The sequence below is a fragment of the Antechinus flavipes genome, chromosome 3 (genome assembly GCF_016432865.1).
Source record: "Antechinus flavipes isolate AdamAnt ecotype Samford, QLD, Australia chromosome 3, AdamAnt_v2, whole genome shotgun sequence".
Lineage (NCBI taxonomy): Eukaryota > Metazoa > Chordata > Mammalia > Dasyuromorphia > Dasyuridae > Antechinus > Antechinus flavipes.
In genome coordinates, this window is record NC_067400.1 from 455304026 (window position 1) to 455322003 (window position 17978).

General features: G+C 37.7%; 1 protein-coding gene across 1 annotated transcript in view; it reads left to right on the forward strand.

Moving 5' to 3' along the window:
• Positions 1-222: 222 nt before the first annotated feature.
• The window catches only part of SLC7A1 (solute carrier family 7 member 1), a 69945-nt gene continuing 52189 nt past the window's right edge, over positions 223-17978 (forward strand). The window contains 1 exon segment of the mRNA XM_051986518.1: positions 223-2248. The gene's annotated coding sequence lies outside the window, so the exon portion shown is untranslated.

Below are 17978 nucleotides of genomic sequence, written 5' to 3' on the forward strand. Positions count from 1 at the left end.
TGTATTTTCAATCTAGTTAAAGAAATCTCAACTTTTTCTACTTTCTTCCTTTTCTCATGAACACAAGTACCAAGGGTCTTTTGGAATAGTGATAATTTACTTTTTTTTTTTCCTTCACAGAAATGCCTTTTCTTTTTGCACCTTAATTCCTATTGGTTCCCCACTAAACTGTAACTCAGTTTCATCATTTTTTTTTTGATCATATTATTAGGTGCTCAAGAATTAATATCTGAAATATCAGTTGCTGGTTATTGTAGCATAATAAATACTTGGAATATTGCTTTTTTTTTTTACTATATAATAAAGCTTTGATTCAATTCAGCAATTTATCAATCATTGACAGTACAGGAACTATGCTACACGAATATACAAAGATAAAAATTCCCTGTCTTCTCAAATATCATCAATCAATAAACTTTTATTTAGTGCCTACTATGTATTAGGCACTAGAGATACAAAAAAAAAGTTAGGAACTTACACTAATGGGAGACACAACATGTGAACAATATATACAAAGGAAGCAATATACAGGAGAACTAGGAAAAACTTAATAGATAGAAGGCTTAGCTGGGCAATGTGATAAGGCCTGTAAGGATTCAGAGAAATGATTGTTGAGTTGAATTGATTCGCCAACCAGCCAAGTAGAGGAGAAAAGGAAGAAGTGGCTAATACAGAGGAGATGGCCTGGTACAGTATGGAATGGTCAAGTGATCTTAAGTCCCAGTGCAGAGGAAAAGTAGGGGTTTGTAAGAGAAGGCAGAAAGAAAGATGAAAAAACCAATAGGTTCGGGTTGGATAGAAGGATTTTAGGATTCTTGCACACTGCGGAGAAGGTACGTTTGTAAGTGATGGCAAGAGAATGACCATCTTTGTGTGTGGCTGGGGTTGCCCATAGGAGTAGCTCATGGGGAAGGAGAGAATTCGACAGCTGTGGGTTAGGGTCTTTGAAGAAGAATCCATGTGAATGCTGAAGTCATCAGGTCAGCTCCAGAAGCTAATGAGGGGCTGCCTTGTTTGGTACAGGCACTTCATATTTGCTGAAAGAATAGAATACAGCTTTAAAAGGTGGGAGCGTGTGAAGTTTCTGCTGCTAGAGGAGATACCCCAAAAGCAATTTCTCTCTCATTATCAATCAATCGAGTCCCCTATTTATTTTATTAGTCACCTATATGTGCCAGGCACTGGAGATTTACGAGTACCATGAGGCTAGTTTAGTGGTGCAATCTGTGGCCAGGCAGAGCCCAGGCCTTCTCGGTCCCACGGATGGTCATTGCTGCACATGGTTCTGCACAGAGATCTGTACCCCCAGGAAAAGAGGATCTAACTCTTTTACAAGGGGCTGGGTGGGAAAGGGGGGACTAGGAAACGCTGCAGCGCAGCAGAGCTCGCTGGAGAGCTGGCCCAGACTCTACTTTATACCGCTGCAGGGGTTACCCGAGGATAAGGGCAGCAGGCCTGGCTCAGGACCGTTCCGGGATCAGGATGCGCTGCGTGCGCTCGGGGTCCCCAGGCTGCAGCGGCCCGCGTGCGTGGAGGAGACCCCGGCGGGGGGCGAGAGAATGCAGCCTGGGCCAGTGACTAGGACGACCGCCAAAGGATGAGGATTAGACTCGGCTCTATGGGCGTCTCCGGGTGGAGATCTCGGCGCTAAGAAGATGCCGGCCACGCCCCCACTCCGCCAGTCGTTTCCTCGCCTCCTCCTCCATCTTTCCCTCCCTTCCTCTGGGGCTCCCTTCTTCACTCTCTCGCGCCGCGGCGGCTTTCATTGGTGCCCGAATCGCGGTGACGCAGCCGCTGGCGGGCCCAGCGGGCTGGCCAGCCCCGGGCAGGAGCGCGGGGGTGGGGTGGAGGAGGAGGGTTGGGGGAGTTGGGCGGGCTGAGCCTGCGCGCGTCTGATGAAACCCAGCCCCTGGATTTCCTCCGACCTCCTGTTTCATTCACTGAAGCGCGGGGGACTAGGGAGGCGGTGCCTGGGCACGCAGAGGTGTAAAGAGAGGGAGCTGGGGAGGAGAGAGTGACACGGGCCACGGCCGGCGCGTACCGCAGCTCCGCTCCGCACCCCAGCAACCGCAGCCCGCACCCGACCAGCATCCTCCTCAGGACACCAGCCAGGGTCGGCGCACCTTCCTCCCGGCCCCCCGCTTCCCCCCGTGACAGGCCATAGCGGCCGCCGCTCCATCCATCACTCCAGCTTAGTGCCGCATCCCACCTCCACCCAGACCGGCTCCCGTGACAGCCGCACATCCCAGTGAGTGACCAGTGCCCCTGCCCTTTTTTCAGGCTGCTCTCCAGGTCGAGGTCACCTTGGTTGGGTGCCCAGGCACTGGCTGGGTTAGGGGATGGAGAAGAGCGCGCGTATTGGAGCGGGAAGGGCCCCCGGCCTGTTTTTGGCGCTTTTGCATCCTCCGAAGGGAGGACCTGGGCAGGGGGGTGGCTTCAGGACTCTGGGGGTTTGGGTCTCGGATCCGGGGTCCGGGGCAGGCGGGGATGCGCGCTCGGGTGCTGGCTCCACATGCTGCTCTCTGGGCGCCGCGGAGTCCATTTTGCTTCCTTAAAGGAGCAGCGTGCTGTATGATGCAATATTTATACTAAAGAAGCGTGGACAACTGGGTGCTGCATGACACCCCAACTCCTCCTTTTCCTCCTTCCGCCGCGGGGCTAGTCCTTGGGACCCCCTGGTGCCGGGATGCTGGGGGAGCCCCGAAGGTGGGCACCACGCTGGGCTGAGCATATTAAAGGCATCTCTGGATTGGGGTGGCCCTTGGAAGGGACCTTCCCTTACATGGCGCTCCGAACAGCTAACCACCCCGCCACGAGGCCCGGGGATGTGTCACCCAGCGCCGCTCTCCTGACTCCCATTTCCTCCCTTTATCCTGCTCAGGGTTATCCCCAATCAGGTGGACGGCCTTCCGGGCGAACTCCATACGGATCCAAAACCCAGCTGTGCCTTCATATGCGGTCACCGCACGCACCTGGTCACTCACCCAAGATCGCCCTCCGCCCCTCTCCATTTTGTTCCGCCCGCGAAAATATTCCTAAGTGGGCTTGTACACTCTCTAATTTGACTCACAAAGGCCTACCCAGCTCTAACTTGGGGACAGATGGGGTGGGGGGTGGGTGACGGCGGCCGGGGTGGGGATGGGTAGCGTACTTCAAATTTAAGAATCATTCTCATTTTCTTAAAAAACGTCACCATCTCTAGGTAGATTATGATTTAAAAAACCTGCGTGTGTGGAGGACAGGTCACCATAATTATGGCTGCTGTTACTACTGTGTACAATTTTAGTCTCTTCCTCTTTTCTGTGAGTGTAAAAGGTAGGAGTTGTTTAACTTGACTTGAGTAGGACACAGAGCATGTGCTTTCTATAGAACTACGTTTACTCGTGAACTCAACACTCAGGCTTTCAAAAGTAGTCATGACTTGGGTTTGGTTTCCGTGTGTAGGTATAAGAGAAGGTTGCCCTGTTTTCCATTTTATTTTTTTACGACTGGAATGATTACACGTAAGGTAGGTCTCATTTCTTTTCCTTTTCATGTTATTTTATGTGGAACTTTAATTAGTCTTTCATTTTATCTTAAAACATCTAGCCCAGTATATTTGCTTAAATAATTGCAACTGTGTTCTATTTATTCCCATGACATTTTCAGTTGGTCTCAGTGGAAAACAGCTTCATCTTTATGGAAACACACCCTTTTGTCATTAAAACAAAAGAGCTTAAAGAATTTACATTCCAGACCAGAAATTTGGTTGGCAAAAAAGGCTAAATCAAACAAAATGTTTTAAAGTTGAACTTGACATGTTGTGATGCCATTATATTTATCCATTAAAAAAAATAAGTTTCAATTTGTAAATCAAGAAAATTTTAATTGGAAATGTAATATAATAATGTCATGAAAAGACATAAGGTTTGTTAAATAATGAAACGTAGTTTAGCTATCTGAAAGTGGATCAGAATGGTATTTATTAAATGCCTCTCAAGCACATGGTGCACTGCTCCACAGAAAACAAACTTGAAAGACAGGTCTTAGACTAGTAGGAGTTTGAATTCCAAAACAGACATATGTTAACTACTTCTGAAGAGGGCTATCTATCCAGTGGGCACTCTAATTCATATCTTTCCTGATATTAATTGCTGTCCCTAGTAAACTATTTTGAAAATTAATTTTGCCCATTTTTTATGTTCTAAAAGAATATGAAATTATTTAATTCAGTGAAGAGTCTGAAATAATAAGTGTTCTTCTTATCCATGGCCACTTTCCCTTATTTTAATCTTTGGATTTTTGTGTTAACCTATAATGGAAAATTATGTAAGAGACAATGAGAAACTCACTCTATTTCAAGGTACATTTACTATTTCATTTATATTAGAGCTTAACATTTTCTTTTTCAGACTTATTTCCCATCTTTGAGGAAAGTCAGCCTTATCTAGTTTACATTCCTTGCAATTCAGCAGGCAGTTATTAAGGTCCTACTGTATGTTAGACACAATGTTAGGGATTTTGGAGGAAGATGAAGTGTTTATTCTGGGAAAGCTGGAGTTTTGTTTTTTTTTTTTAACTCCTTTTCCTCTTGAGGCTAGCTCTTTTTTTTTCTTTTTCTTTTCTTTCTTTCTTTCTTTCTTTCTTTCTTTCTTTCTTTCTTTCTTTCTTTCTTTCCTTCTTCCTTCCTTCCTTCTTCCTTCCTTCCTTCTTCCTTCCTTCCTTCCTTCCTTCTTCCTTCCTTCCTTCCTTCTTCCTTCCTTCCTTCCTTCCTTCCTTCCTTCTTCTTTCTTTCTTCCTTCTTCCTTCCTTCCTTCCTTCCTTCCTTTCTTTCAACAATCTTTCTAGATAAGGTATCTACTCTTTATTCTATTCACACATTCCCCTTAGCCTCTTCCCAAGAATATCCGTGGCCCCAGGGAATGTCTTTTTTTTTTTTTTTTTTTGATATTACATCTTCATTTCCTCAAAGTGTCCTTGGCATATGGTAAGTGCTTATTAAATGCTTGTTGATTGATCCATCAGAGTCAAGTAAGAGAAGTTAGAATACAGACAGTCAGAATTTAACACTTGTTTTCTGCGATGGCACATAGTTGGTACAGTGGATAGAATGCTGGACCTGCGAGTTCAAATATGGCCTTGGACATGTACTGTGTGACCCTGGACAACATTATTTCCCTCAGTTTCATCATCTGTAAAATGAACTACAAAAGGAGATGGCAAACCATTTTAATATCTAACGCCAAGAAAATCCCAAATGAGGTCATAAAGAAGAGGACATGACCGAAAAAAAAAAAAAAAAGAAAGAAACCAGAATGTCACTGTTCTTCGATGACTTTATAATATGAATCAGGGATAATAACTTTTGAGAAAGAGAAGAAAGTGGAGAGAAATTCAAGTAAATTTACCCCTTAATTTTTTACAACTGAAGCATCTGAATATGAAAGTTACATGACTCTCTTTAAGGTTACCCAGAGAGTGATATTTGAACCTTGGTTTTCTGTCTCAATCTAGTTTCTGTTCAACATTGATTAAATGCCAACTGTTCTAGTTCTAGGAGTATAAAGACAAAAATGAAATGGTCCCTGTCTTCAATGTACTTATATTCTATTGAGGAAAACAAATTGTGGACCACACACACACACACACACACACACACACACACACACACACACACACACAGTGTAATCCTCTATATTACCAGTAGAGGGTCCCAGTCACTTCTTTTATAAAAACTATGGCTACCACTGGGGACCTTGAGCTGATAGCCTCTTTCCAGGGCTTTCTCATGCATTGCCTCTGCATTTTTCTACCTTTCCTGATCTCTTCATGCTAGATCTGGGAGCTTCTCTCTTCCCTGGCAGCCTAGGCATTTCCTCCTTTTCTCCCCATTTTTCTCCTGATTCCCCATAGGATTGACAGTAGTTCTGTCTACTTAATGACTCTTGCTCCTTGGAGTTGTTCACTGGGGCCAGAGATTATGGCAAAATAGTGCTCCACAATTTAGCAAGCAGGGCGGTCTCTAGGACATGGCAGAGTATACAACTATGTCCCTTAATACTGAGCATATGGGCTGGTTAAAATGGAGCCCACATACCTCTGATGACCTGAGAGGGTTACCAGTCCTGATTCCTGAAGCATAGATTGTATCTCCTTGTGTCTCCTGCGTTAGGGATTCCTTGCAATTCAGCAGGCAGTTATTAAAGTCCTATTGTATATTGGACACAGTGTTTGGGACTAGAGGTGTTGAGGGGATGTAGATGGAGTGCTTTTTCCTGGCATCTCCAGGATATCAGTGGGAGCACTCCTTTGGAACATGTTTTGAATCCTTTCCTCCATCAGGGACCAGCTCATTTTCTTTATCTGTCCTACATTTTCTTTTTATTTTTATGATGATAAATTAATAATAATGACTCAATGCATATGTAACTGTTTTCTGCTGGACTTTGTAAGGTAGGTGAGTAGTGAAGGCATTATTTGCAATTGAAGAAATTGAACCTGCTTGAAGTACTATTAGGACTGAAACCCAGGTCTTCTCCAAGCCTGTCTTTTTTCTGGTAAACCTTTGGGGACTTTTTTAATCTTAAAATTTCCTTATTTTTCCCTTTGTGTCCCAAGAAGTCTTTTTTTTTTTTAATAATAATCTTATCAGAAGTCTTATCAGAATCTTAATTTGAAAAGAAAAATTTTATGTATTTTATGACTGATGAATCTTTTGAGAGATTGGCAAGTTCGTAGAAGTTTTTTTTTTTTTTTTTTTTTCTTGATCTTGCCTGTAAGGTATTAGTTCACCTGTGGCAGTATTTGCAAAGTTGTGTTTACTTGATTTCTTTATTATGAGTATTTTGCCATGGCAACATGCTGGCTGTAGGAAAGATTTGCTGAACAACATAATAAACTTGATAGTAAAACTTGCCTAGTGAAAGCTTAGAAGAAAGTTTGTTAGTTGATTGTTTATGGAGTAAATGACTTTGCTTTTTTGAAACTGTTTAATTATACTTGTGATTACTAAGTAAAACTTAGTTATAGCTTTGTAGGTGAATAATAATTATTGTAGGAAGATGAATTTTGAAGATTTCAATGTTAATATGTCCCAGTCTTTTTGAAATGTCTGACCTTCTATGTGTAGAAAATAATAAAAATGAGGATTTGAGTGGGAAAAGCATGACATTGGCAGTCATTGAATTTCAGTTTGAGTAGGGACCTCAGAGATCATACTCCAGCATCCTTAAGTTCAAAACTATTTTCATCATAATATTAAGATGTTTCAACTTCTAACATAATAATTATGAATAAATATAACCCACATAAGAGCTCTTTGGGGGAGCTTTAGTAATTTTTAAGAATGTAAAGACATCCTGAGACTGAAGAATTTGAGAACCACTGATCTAGTCCAGTTTGTACCTGTACAAGAAATAACTGTTAGTAGCATTCCTGACATGGTTTCATCATCATACTTTTTTTGACTTGAAGGCCCACAATGAGGAGGAAACCCCCTACTTTTAGAGGTAGACAGTTCTATTTATGGAGAGCTAATTGTCAATCATGTTTAAATTCCTATTATCAGTTTCTACTCTTTGGTCATACCTAGTTCTGCCCTCTGAGAACAAATAGAATTAAATTAATCCCCTTTTGTCTGCCAATCCTTCAGATATTTGAAGACAGTTATCACATTCCCCTAAATTTCTCTTCCCATATTCTTTCAACTGATGCTTGATATAATCCCAAGGCCTTTAAACATTCTGATTTCCTAAGACACACTCCATCCAGTAATGTCCTAAGGTGAGGCTTAAAAAGGGTAATGACATCTTCCAACTTAAAAACATAGCTAGGGTTAGGAGATCTGGCTTCTTATCAAAAAAAAACCTCTGCTGTTTATGATTTAAACCATTCATCATATGATTCCAATCTGGCTTTCTGAATTTATTTTCCATCTCACTGCCAGTAAAACTGATGTACTTGCTATCTCCCATGCAAGATATCCCATCCCCAGTTCACCATGTTTTCAAATAGGTTGTCCCCCATGCCTAGAATGTTCTCTCTTCCACTGTTTTGCATAGTTTTAAGTGAGATTTCCCCTCCCTCATTATTTTGTATTAACTTGCATGCACATATTTCTAGTGCTTAGTATACTGTAGGTGCTATCCTTGGTAATTGTCTCAATTGTAGAATTACTGATTTTTGCAGCTCTCACAATATCCTCAAGAAATTTGGAATGATGTTCTGAAACAATTTTCTCTTGAATTTATTTTTAATTTTTTCCTTTTCTTTTAAAACTGATATTTCATTTAATTAGGATCTTTGATTTTGGTAGTTTAAGTCAGAGATGTGAAATCTTCACTGAGTATTGCTGCAAGCTTGCAACATTCCCAAGTGCAGCTTAAATAAAATTAAAATGTAATTTCAAATATTTAACAAAATAAAAATACAGTAGTCTAGCATGTCTTGGATTGTCTCTTGATTCATTTATCAAGTATATTTTAAAGAATCTTAACATACAGTATAAAGAGTGAAGATAAAAGTAACATAAAACTTTCTTGAAAGAAAGAGGCTTAAATATTTTCAAGATTGACTCTGTAAATCTAATTGCATCTAGACTCACAAGCCTGATAAGGAAACTCGTTGTTTGATCAAGATCAAAGATCAGACCTATAAAAAACCTACAGAGGGCAGCCTTCTATGTATTTACTTGAATACAGACAGAGATGGATCAGTCTTTGAGCAGTAGATCAACATTGTGTGTTGTACCTCTGACTTTGTATTGCTTAGATTTAATAGCCAAATGTTTATGTGAATATATATCTGGAAGAATGATGATAGAAATGGAACAAATTTAGAGAAAAGTTGACACTTAAATTTTTTTTTTTGCTGTGCTGTGTAAAAATGGGGTTCAATTAAAACTTTCTAAGTGACTGATTTACTGGGAGTAGTGGAACAGACTTAGAGAAAATTTGATTCTCAAAAAAATGTTGCTGAATTTCTGCATAAAAATGGGGCTTAATCAAAACTTTCAAAGTGACTGATTTATTGTGTGAACACCTGGCTGTTGAGCTGGATTTTCTGCTGTGGTTCCTGCAGACAGGTATGCAGTTTTCTGAGCTTAGTCAAATTGATCTGAAGCTGACTGGGGAAATGGTTCTCTTTTATTTGGTTGTAAACTGTAACTTATTTTCTCTTTCTAACCCCAAAAGACCTATATAATCTATGTGGGGTGAAAAGGAAAAAAGTCAATTATAACTTTTTGTGACCATTAGGTCCATAGATTCTATACGATTGCAAATTTTTCAGGGTGGCTACATTCATGTAATACTGTTAATTGGTTCCTTGAAATGATTGTTTATTGTTATTATTGTATTAACATCCCTATGTAAACCAATCATAGCTCTGTAAGAACAATTCTATCAATGGGTGATTGACTAACATTAATAGAAGGAATTCTTGACTCCAGAGATTTGACTAAACCTTCATTCTAACGATAATGTAACAATATGTAACAGTAATGTAAGGCTGATTGGGTTAACCTCCATGAAAGAGGTTTTTAATTAGGGGCACACAAAGCATAAGCCATAAGGACCCATAAGTAGATTTCAATGGTCCATGTTTATTTTCACTACATTTTATTTGAAATTTAGCATTTCCTACAATTATTTGAAAACAATATTCTTTAGGTTTCAAGAAATTCTGAAAATGGTTCCAGGATACAAAAACCATTGAGTATTTGAATTAACCAGATATGCTTAGGTATATGGAATAGTCCCTGAAACATAATATACTTAGTTGATTTGCTTATACCTACAAAGATTTTACAATCTTTAACTGGCTATTTTGAAACTAAAATTTTATATGTGTATATATGTAGATAAAGACATATTTTATGCACGTTATATATGTATAAATGCATGCATATTCCAATAACATGTTAGATCCCTGATCTTATTGACTTGGATATACATACTTATAGGGTCTAGGAAATTTCAGGAGAAAAGGAAGAAATTAAATCTATTTTCAAAATGGGGAAAAAAAAAAGCTTTGCATATAATTGGAGGAGAAATGATATTAAATCATTCAGAAAATGAAAAGCAAAAAGCAAAAATAACACTAATATGTTTATTCTTTAATGATTTAATGTATAATGTATATTTTAATAGTTTGTAAACTTTTAAAGTTTCAATCATTAGTGAGAATAACTATTTTCAACTCCATTTTTTTCTTTCAAACCTGACATCCCTATTATATGTCCTGGAGACCTTTAATTTGTCCATTCATATCTTTCTGAGTAATAACTTATATTTGCATATTGCTTTAAGGGCTTATGAAGAAACTTCCCTACAATACCTTGTGAGATAGATAGGACAAGCATGTATTATCCTCAGATTATCCAGAGAATAAGTGATATGTTTCTGATGATGTAAGTAAGCTTTAGAGCCAAGATTCAAATGTAGGTTTATTGACTCTTAAGCCCTTGTCACCCTTTCTAAGTAGCATAGTAAATTGTTTGTAAACGTCAGGAGCCTGGGCAAACTTGTAAAAAGCAAACACGTGACGGGGGACTCTGGGGCTCTGAAAGGACAGATGAAAGCCCTCTCTGCACCTGTGCTTCTCCAGAATGGCTTTGGAGGGGATGACGCAGCCGGCTGCTTTTTACGTGGAGTCTGTGACCCAGTCCCTCCCAGTCGCCCTTTGTGACAGATGGGCTTTGGCTGAGTGGCATTAACCAGTAACGTGCACAGTGAGCCTTTGGAGAGCAGAGCGGTTAGAGGTGACTCAGGATTTAGAGCTACAAGGAGCTTCTGCAGTCTACTCCATTCCATTTTATAGATGACAAACCCGAAGTCCGGAAAAATTAAGTGTATTTAATGTCAAAAAGCAGAAGTAGCCGATTCTGCATTCAGATCTAGATCCTTTGACTTTATAGTTTCTCAAAGGTGCTCTTTCCCTAATGCCTTTATATAAAACTCAGCCAGATAAAGTGCTTTTTCCCTGGAGTGCCTTGCCTTGGTCCCAGGAACATAGAGAGGGGTTGAGTTATGTTGTATAAAAATTAAAATTTAATATAAATAATATTAATTTCTATTACTTATAGTTTCCCTATATTATGGCTTTCCTTTCTTTTATGCATCAAAATGAATAATTCAGCCAGCCTTTTCCGGACATTTGTCAGTATTTATTTGCACCTAAGGAAAAGAGTAGATCAACATTTTCCAAGTGAAATATTCCATGGAATTTTTGAACTCGAAATATTATGATATGGTTTTCATCCGAGATTTCATTGGTGTAGGAAGCCAGTGGAAGAGCAAATTGGATTGTAATTATAAAATGAGTAACTTCTCTTCATTTTAAGGAGTCTCAGGGAGTTGCCTATAATACTGAAAGTTTTTGACTTACCTAAGGTTACACAGCTGGCATATGACAGACTTTTGAGCTTTTTTTTGTCTGTCCACCACTCCAGACTTTGAAATATTTTGATAGAACCCATACATGTTCATCTATGGAACCTCTGATTAAAATGGGCCTGGAAAATTTTCAGGAGAAAAGGAGGAAATTAAATCTATTTTCAAAATGGAAAAAAAAAGTTTTTGCATGTAATTGGAGGGGGAATAAAATATTAAATCAGAAAATAAACACTGTAATATCTTTAATCTTTAATAATTTTACCTAATGCATAATTTAATAGTTTAAGGAAAAATTACCACCAAATGAATTTCACTTGGGATCCCTATTCCCATCATATGAATTTGGGAAATGCCAGTATCTTATTAGAGGTTTTAATATTTTTAAAAACCTTCAGAATGCTTGGGGTTTTCTGCCACTCTTTATCCTTCTTTGGAATATGAAACAGGCATGAAATAAGATCCAGAAAAAATTCAATTTGGGTTACAGTCACTGGGGTTGAGTGACTATTCAATTAGTAGATTATGCAAAACTATGCAAAGCTCTGTCTTAATGTTAACTCCTGATATTCCTTGGATAATCAAGAATTGAGTCTGAAAACCCTGCCTCAGATGCATACTAGCTATGTGATCTAGGGATAAGCCCCTTTAGCCCTAGAAAATTTTTTAAGGTTAAAGGGCAAATTGCTGGTCTGCCTTGGTGAAGGGAGTTTTCACTTTGAGAATTCTCCCTGCTTATTAAATCGTATGTTGGGAATTGATTTTTCCATTCCCTCAAACCAACTCCCCCAGCCCACCAGACCTGAAGTCAATGGAATGATTTTTTGCATAAACTAGTTTGGTTTGTGAATTGGAGAATGTATATATTATCAAGAGATCATTTCTCAGAAGCAGCAAGGAATTGTAGTTTTAAGACTTTCCTCCCCATCTTTGATGCTTCTGTTTCCTTTGCTGCAATTCTTGATGTGTGGGAAGTGCTTCCATCGCCATGGATCAAAAGCAAAAAAATACTATGATGTTGCTTCTTTTCTTCTCCCATGTGCTACACCTTCATTGTGAATGAATTGTCCTGACACAGGCATCTTGTGCATCCTCCCAGAATTCATACACCCTACTGAGCCCTACAGTGCTTAACCTGGAAGGGACACATGCATGTTGGTACTTTCTTCAAAGAAACTCTTTGAAGTGCAAACATTTCCTTTCCTGAAAAGAAGGGAAATTGAAAATAAAACTTCTTGTTCCGTAGAGACAATGTGCTCTTGGATCAAAGAAGCTTATAAATGAGACTCAGGATTTTGACCTTGAAATAGGTGTAACTGACCCAATATCCACGGATCTTAAGGAACACATTGGGATCTCTGAGTCTGGTGAGAACGTACTTTGATTTCTAACAAGATCATAGGATAGCTATTGGGCTGTGCCATTAAAATCACTCTGAATTTGATTATATCTAAAACTTTATTTGATTGGTTCTCTCCTTTGACTTTTATTTTTCAATATGTATTTGGGGAAAATGTTTAGGCCAATAGGAGGGCTTTCCCAGCGATGAAGACTAATAATTTGTTTGATTTTATGCTTCATTGTTGCTTTGTACATCTCCTTTGGGGATTAATTCTCTGCTTTGGCGAAAGAAATATATAAAATATAATGAATGCTTAGCTGTGTCCTTTTGAAGTGTTATTATTTGTGATAGAGGGTCTAGGTGCTAAGAGGGTCTAGGTCTAAGAGGGTCACTTGCTGATAATCTGTTCAGTGCCCAGTCTATTCACTATCTGAATGGGTCATCCAGACTTTCCATCTGTTAGAAACAGGACATTACATTTTGGTCTTCTGCATTCCATATTATTGTTAATCTCTCTATATAGGTAGACTACATTATTGCCCTGAAAATATTTCAGTTACCCAGAAAAAAAGTAGAAGCTCAACGTTTACTTATGGCAAAATGTCTAGAATAGAGATGTTAGATTTCCTTTTGAGGTTCAGCATTATGGAGGATGCCATTTTTATTTAATGCCTTCATTATTACCAACTTCTCAGATTGTTTTTGTGCATATTCTCTGCCCCTAGAAAATGTAAAGCTCCTCAAGTAAGGGTCCGTTTCATTTATCTTTTTGTATCCACAGTACTTTATACATAGGAAGCATTGTACTTGGTTGTTCATTATCAGTGAGATAGTAAAGCTCTATTTATGTTTTTCTGACTTCCCCATATTCCACTGGGGATTGTATTATAGTATTATAGGGGGTATATCTGCCTATTATGTAGCCTTATTTTGAGGTATGGACCAGAAGCTCATGTGTTGTTCTCCTGGTTTGCATGTGCTCAGCACTAACAAATGCCTAATTTTCATAATCAATTATTCACTGGAAGCATCAACTGCCCCAACTCACAGAATTCACTGTAAGAGCAATGCTTGAGTGGAGAATAAATTCAGATAGACTAGCCCATAGCAAACTAATAGCTCCTGAGGTTCTGTCTTAAATCTCTATCTAGATCAATTTCCTCATTTAACAGATGACATTATTGGTCAGAGACTGGACTTTTGATATTCTGAGGCGCTTAAGTATATCAATATGTTTTTTAGGGAGAACAGTGGGTTTTTATTCTATGGTTTCCTTTTGGCATTGTCAGTTCCTATCTCAGTTTTTAAAAACTATTTTAAAATAGCTTTTTATTTTTCCAAATAGATGCAAAGATAGTTTTCAGCATTTACCTCTGCAAAACCTTGAGTACCAAATTTTTCTTCCTTCCTCTCTCCACCCCCACCAATAGATAGCAAACATCCACTATAGGCTGAACATATGTGATTTTTCTTAATGAAGTTAGATTTCCTTTTGAAGTTCAGCATTATATAGAATGCCATTTTTATGTAATGCCTTCGTTATTACCAACTTCTCAGATTGTTTTTGTATGTAGTATTCTCTGCCCCTAGAGAATATAAAGCTCCTTGAGATAAGGGTCAGTTTCAATTACCTTTTTGTGTCCATAGTACTTAATACATAGGAGACATTTAGTACATGTTTGTTGATTATCAGTGAGATATTAAAGCTCTATTTATGTTTTTCTGACCTCCTCATATACTACTGGGGAATGTAGTAGCCTTATGGGGGTATATATGCCCATTATGGAGCCTTGTTTTGAGGTATGAGTCAGAAATCTCATTTAAAATAATTGTAGATAATACAAAATATTTGGGAGTCTACCTGCCAATACAAAGCCAGGAACTATATGAACACAATTAAAGTAACTTTTTATACAAATAAAGTTAGATCTAAACAACTGGAAAAATATCCAGTGCTCATGGGTAGGCTGAGCTAACATAAAAATCAGATCAAAAGGAAAAAAAAAACAGGAAGAAACCAAGCACAACAACAAAGACTAAAAATACTATGTTGTGATCCACATTTAGTCTTTATAGTTCTCTGGATGTGGATGACTCTTTCTAAGACAAGTCTAATGGAACTGCCTTGAATCATCTCATTATTGAAGAGAGCCAGGTCCATCAGAATTGATCCTTGTATAATCTTATTATTGCCATGTACAGTGATTTCTTGGTTCTGCTCCCTTCATTTAGTATTAGTTCCTGTCTCTCCAGCCTTCTTTAAATCATCCTGCTGATCATTTCTTATAGGCCAATAATATCCTATAACATTTATATACTATAACTTCCCCAACTGATGAGCATTCACTCAGTTTCCAGGTTTTTGATTTTTTTTTTTTCACATGTGAGTCATTTCCCCTTTTTTATGATCCTTTTGGGATACAGACCCTGTAGACACTGCTGGATCCACAACTGGATCAAAGGGTATGCACAGTTTGATAGCCCTTTGGACATAGTTCCAAATTATTCTCCATAATGATTGGATCAGTTCACAATTTCACCAACAGTTAGTGTTCCAGTTTTCCCACATCCTCTCCAATATTTATTTATCTTTTCCTGTCATCTTAATCAGAGAGGTGTGAAATGGTACCTCAGAGTTGTCTTAATTTATACTTCTAATCAATTGTGCTTTGGAACATTTTTTTCATATGACTAGAAATGGTTTCAATTTCTTCATCTGAAAATTGACTTCATATCCTTTGACTATTTATCAATTGGGGAAATGGCTTGTATTAAATATTTGAGTCAATTCCATATTTTAGAAACTAGATCTTTATCAGGAAGCACTGGATATAAATTTTTTTTCCCAACTTTCTGGTTCCTTTCTAATGTTGCATTGGTTTTGTTTATACAAAATCTTTTTAATTTAATATAATCAAAATTATTCATTTTGTATTTCATAATTTTTTTCTAGTTCTTTGGCCATAAATTCCTTTCTTTTTCACATATCTGAGAAAGAAATTATCACTTGTTCTCTTAATTTGCTTTTAGTATCACTGTTTAAATCATGCACCCATTTTGACCTTATCTTGGTACAGAATGTTAGATATTAGTCTTTGGGTTTATCAAATACTAGATTATTGTAATCCTAACCTATTCCATCAATCCCCTATTCTATTTTTTAGCCAGTACAAAGAGTTTTCATGATCGCTTCTTTATAATAGAATTTTAGGTCTGGTACAGCTCCACTTTCCTTGGCAGTTTCATTGGTATGGCTCTGAATAAACAGATTAAATAAAATGGTCATTTTTGACTTAATATTTTTCCAATTGTTTAAATCTAACTTTATTTATGTGAAAAACTGTTTTGTAATTGTGTTCAAATAGGTCCTGGCTTTGTCTTAGCATGTAGACTCTCAAATATATTATTATTTACAGTTATTTTAAATGAGATTTCTCTTTATCTCTTGCTGCTAGATTTTGTTGGTAATGTCTATCAATTTCAAGTGACATTAATTTGACTTTTCTTAGGCTTAATTCATTCAGCTTAGATGTAGGTGGATTCAGTCTCAAAATTCATTCCTTTTGTGGAAGAAGATAAAGTAAAAGAAATTTCATTAAAATAGCACTAGTTGGTAGAATCTTCAAGATTGTTAGATTAATGTTCAGTCAATCAATTTGCATTTATTAAGCATTCACTATGTATTAGACAGTGTTTTAAGTTCTTATCAGTGGAAAGAATGTATATTACCAATAACAATAATTGTAATAAATAAAAGTCATTGTGGGATAGTGGGTTGAGTGCTGGACTGTTAGAGTTGGTTGAAATCTTGCCTCATGAGCTGTGTGACTTTGGACAAGGTCACTCTAACTTCTCTAAGCATCAGTGTTCCTCATCTATAAGATGAGGTTCAAAGTGTCTTCAGAAAAATTGTTGAGGTTTAAATGAGATGATTTTTATAAAGCATTTTGCAAGCATTAAAACACTAGTGTCCCTAAAGTCTTGGTGCAGTTTTAAGTTAGTAAAGCTTAGCTTTAGTTTCATCAGCCAGTTAATTAAAACACTTCAGGGTATTCTAAATCTTAGCATTAGTTGCAATAAATAAATGAATGAATGATGTATAAATAAAAAACATCATGCAGGGTGTTCTGAAATTTCTCTTTCTTAGTTTACTTTTAAGTTATGGCTTATGGTTATAGTTGTAGCTTAAAACTGCACCAAAAGACTTGTGAGACACTGAATCTATCTTATTGAGTAGAGGGTTCAAGAAAGTTGAAAACTTCATTGTTCTGGGTACCGTTTAGTGAGTTAGATTTTGTTTTATTTGATGAAATACACTATAATGGACATATATTAGTATATCATTTGGAAATAATTTTTGATGATCAAGGTCACACTACAAAGAGGAACAAAAGATAAATTGCTTAGCTCATTGAAATGTACTTTTCATTGGAATATAATGATTTACAGAGAGAATCTCCTCTTGTTTCATTCACAGCAGTCTCTTAGTGAACAAGGTTTAATGCAAAAGTGACAAATACCTTATTGTTTGAAACAAGAGCGGTTCATAATGACAGAGTATTTTCCTAGAAATCCTTAGCTTCATATTTTTAACAGTTTATGGCAATTGTGATTACTTTTTAAATCTCAATGAGGAACTTTGGAGGATACTTGGAGCAAATCCATCATCTCCTTTTTGAGTAACAGTGCATATAAAAGTTTAGAAATGACATCTTTTTTTTCATGCTACTAACCAGATTCCTGAGGTCCTCCATCATAAGATTGTTTCTCAAGTTCTCCTTTTCTACAAATACTTATAACTTTCTTTCAAAAACTATGGGCTATTTGGTTAGGGTAACATTGTGGGTAGAGTGAGGTAGTAGATTGGGAAAAGAGCTGAATATAATTTTATAAGTGTGTAGAACCAGGAAATTTCAGTAGCATTTTCTTTTCCCTTGTAGTGGGGAAAACCTTGATTGTTCATCCTAGGAACACAGTATAGATAATCCCAAAATAATAGAGAAATGCAGGATGGAGTAATAAAAAAATATTCAAATTATTCATGAGAAGATCATTGCTTTTCAGCTTTTGCATTTATAAAATATGAAGGTTGATTTATAAGGCCCTTTCTCTAAATCTCTGATATTATGATTATGCAGCATATCTTTCAGACAGATTGGACTACTAGCTCATACTGTCTCATTGCTCCTGCCCCAAGCATCGGTACCCGAATTGTCCCATGATTATTAAGGCCCAATTTACCCTCTTCCCAGAAGTGCCTTCTCTCC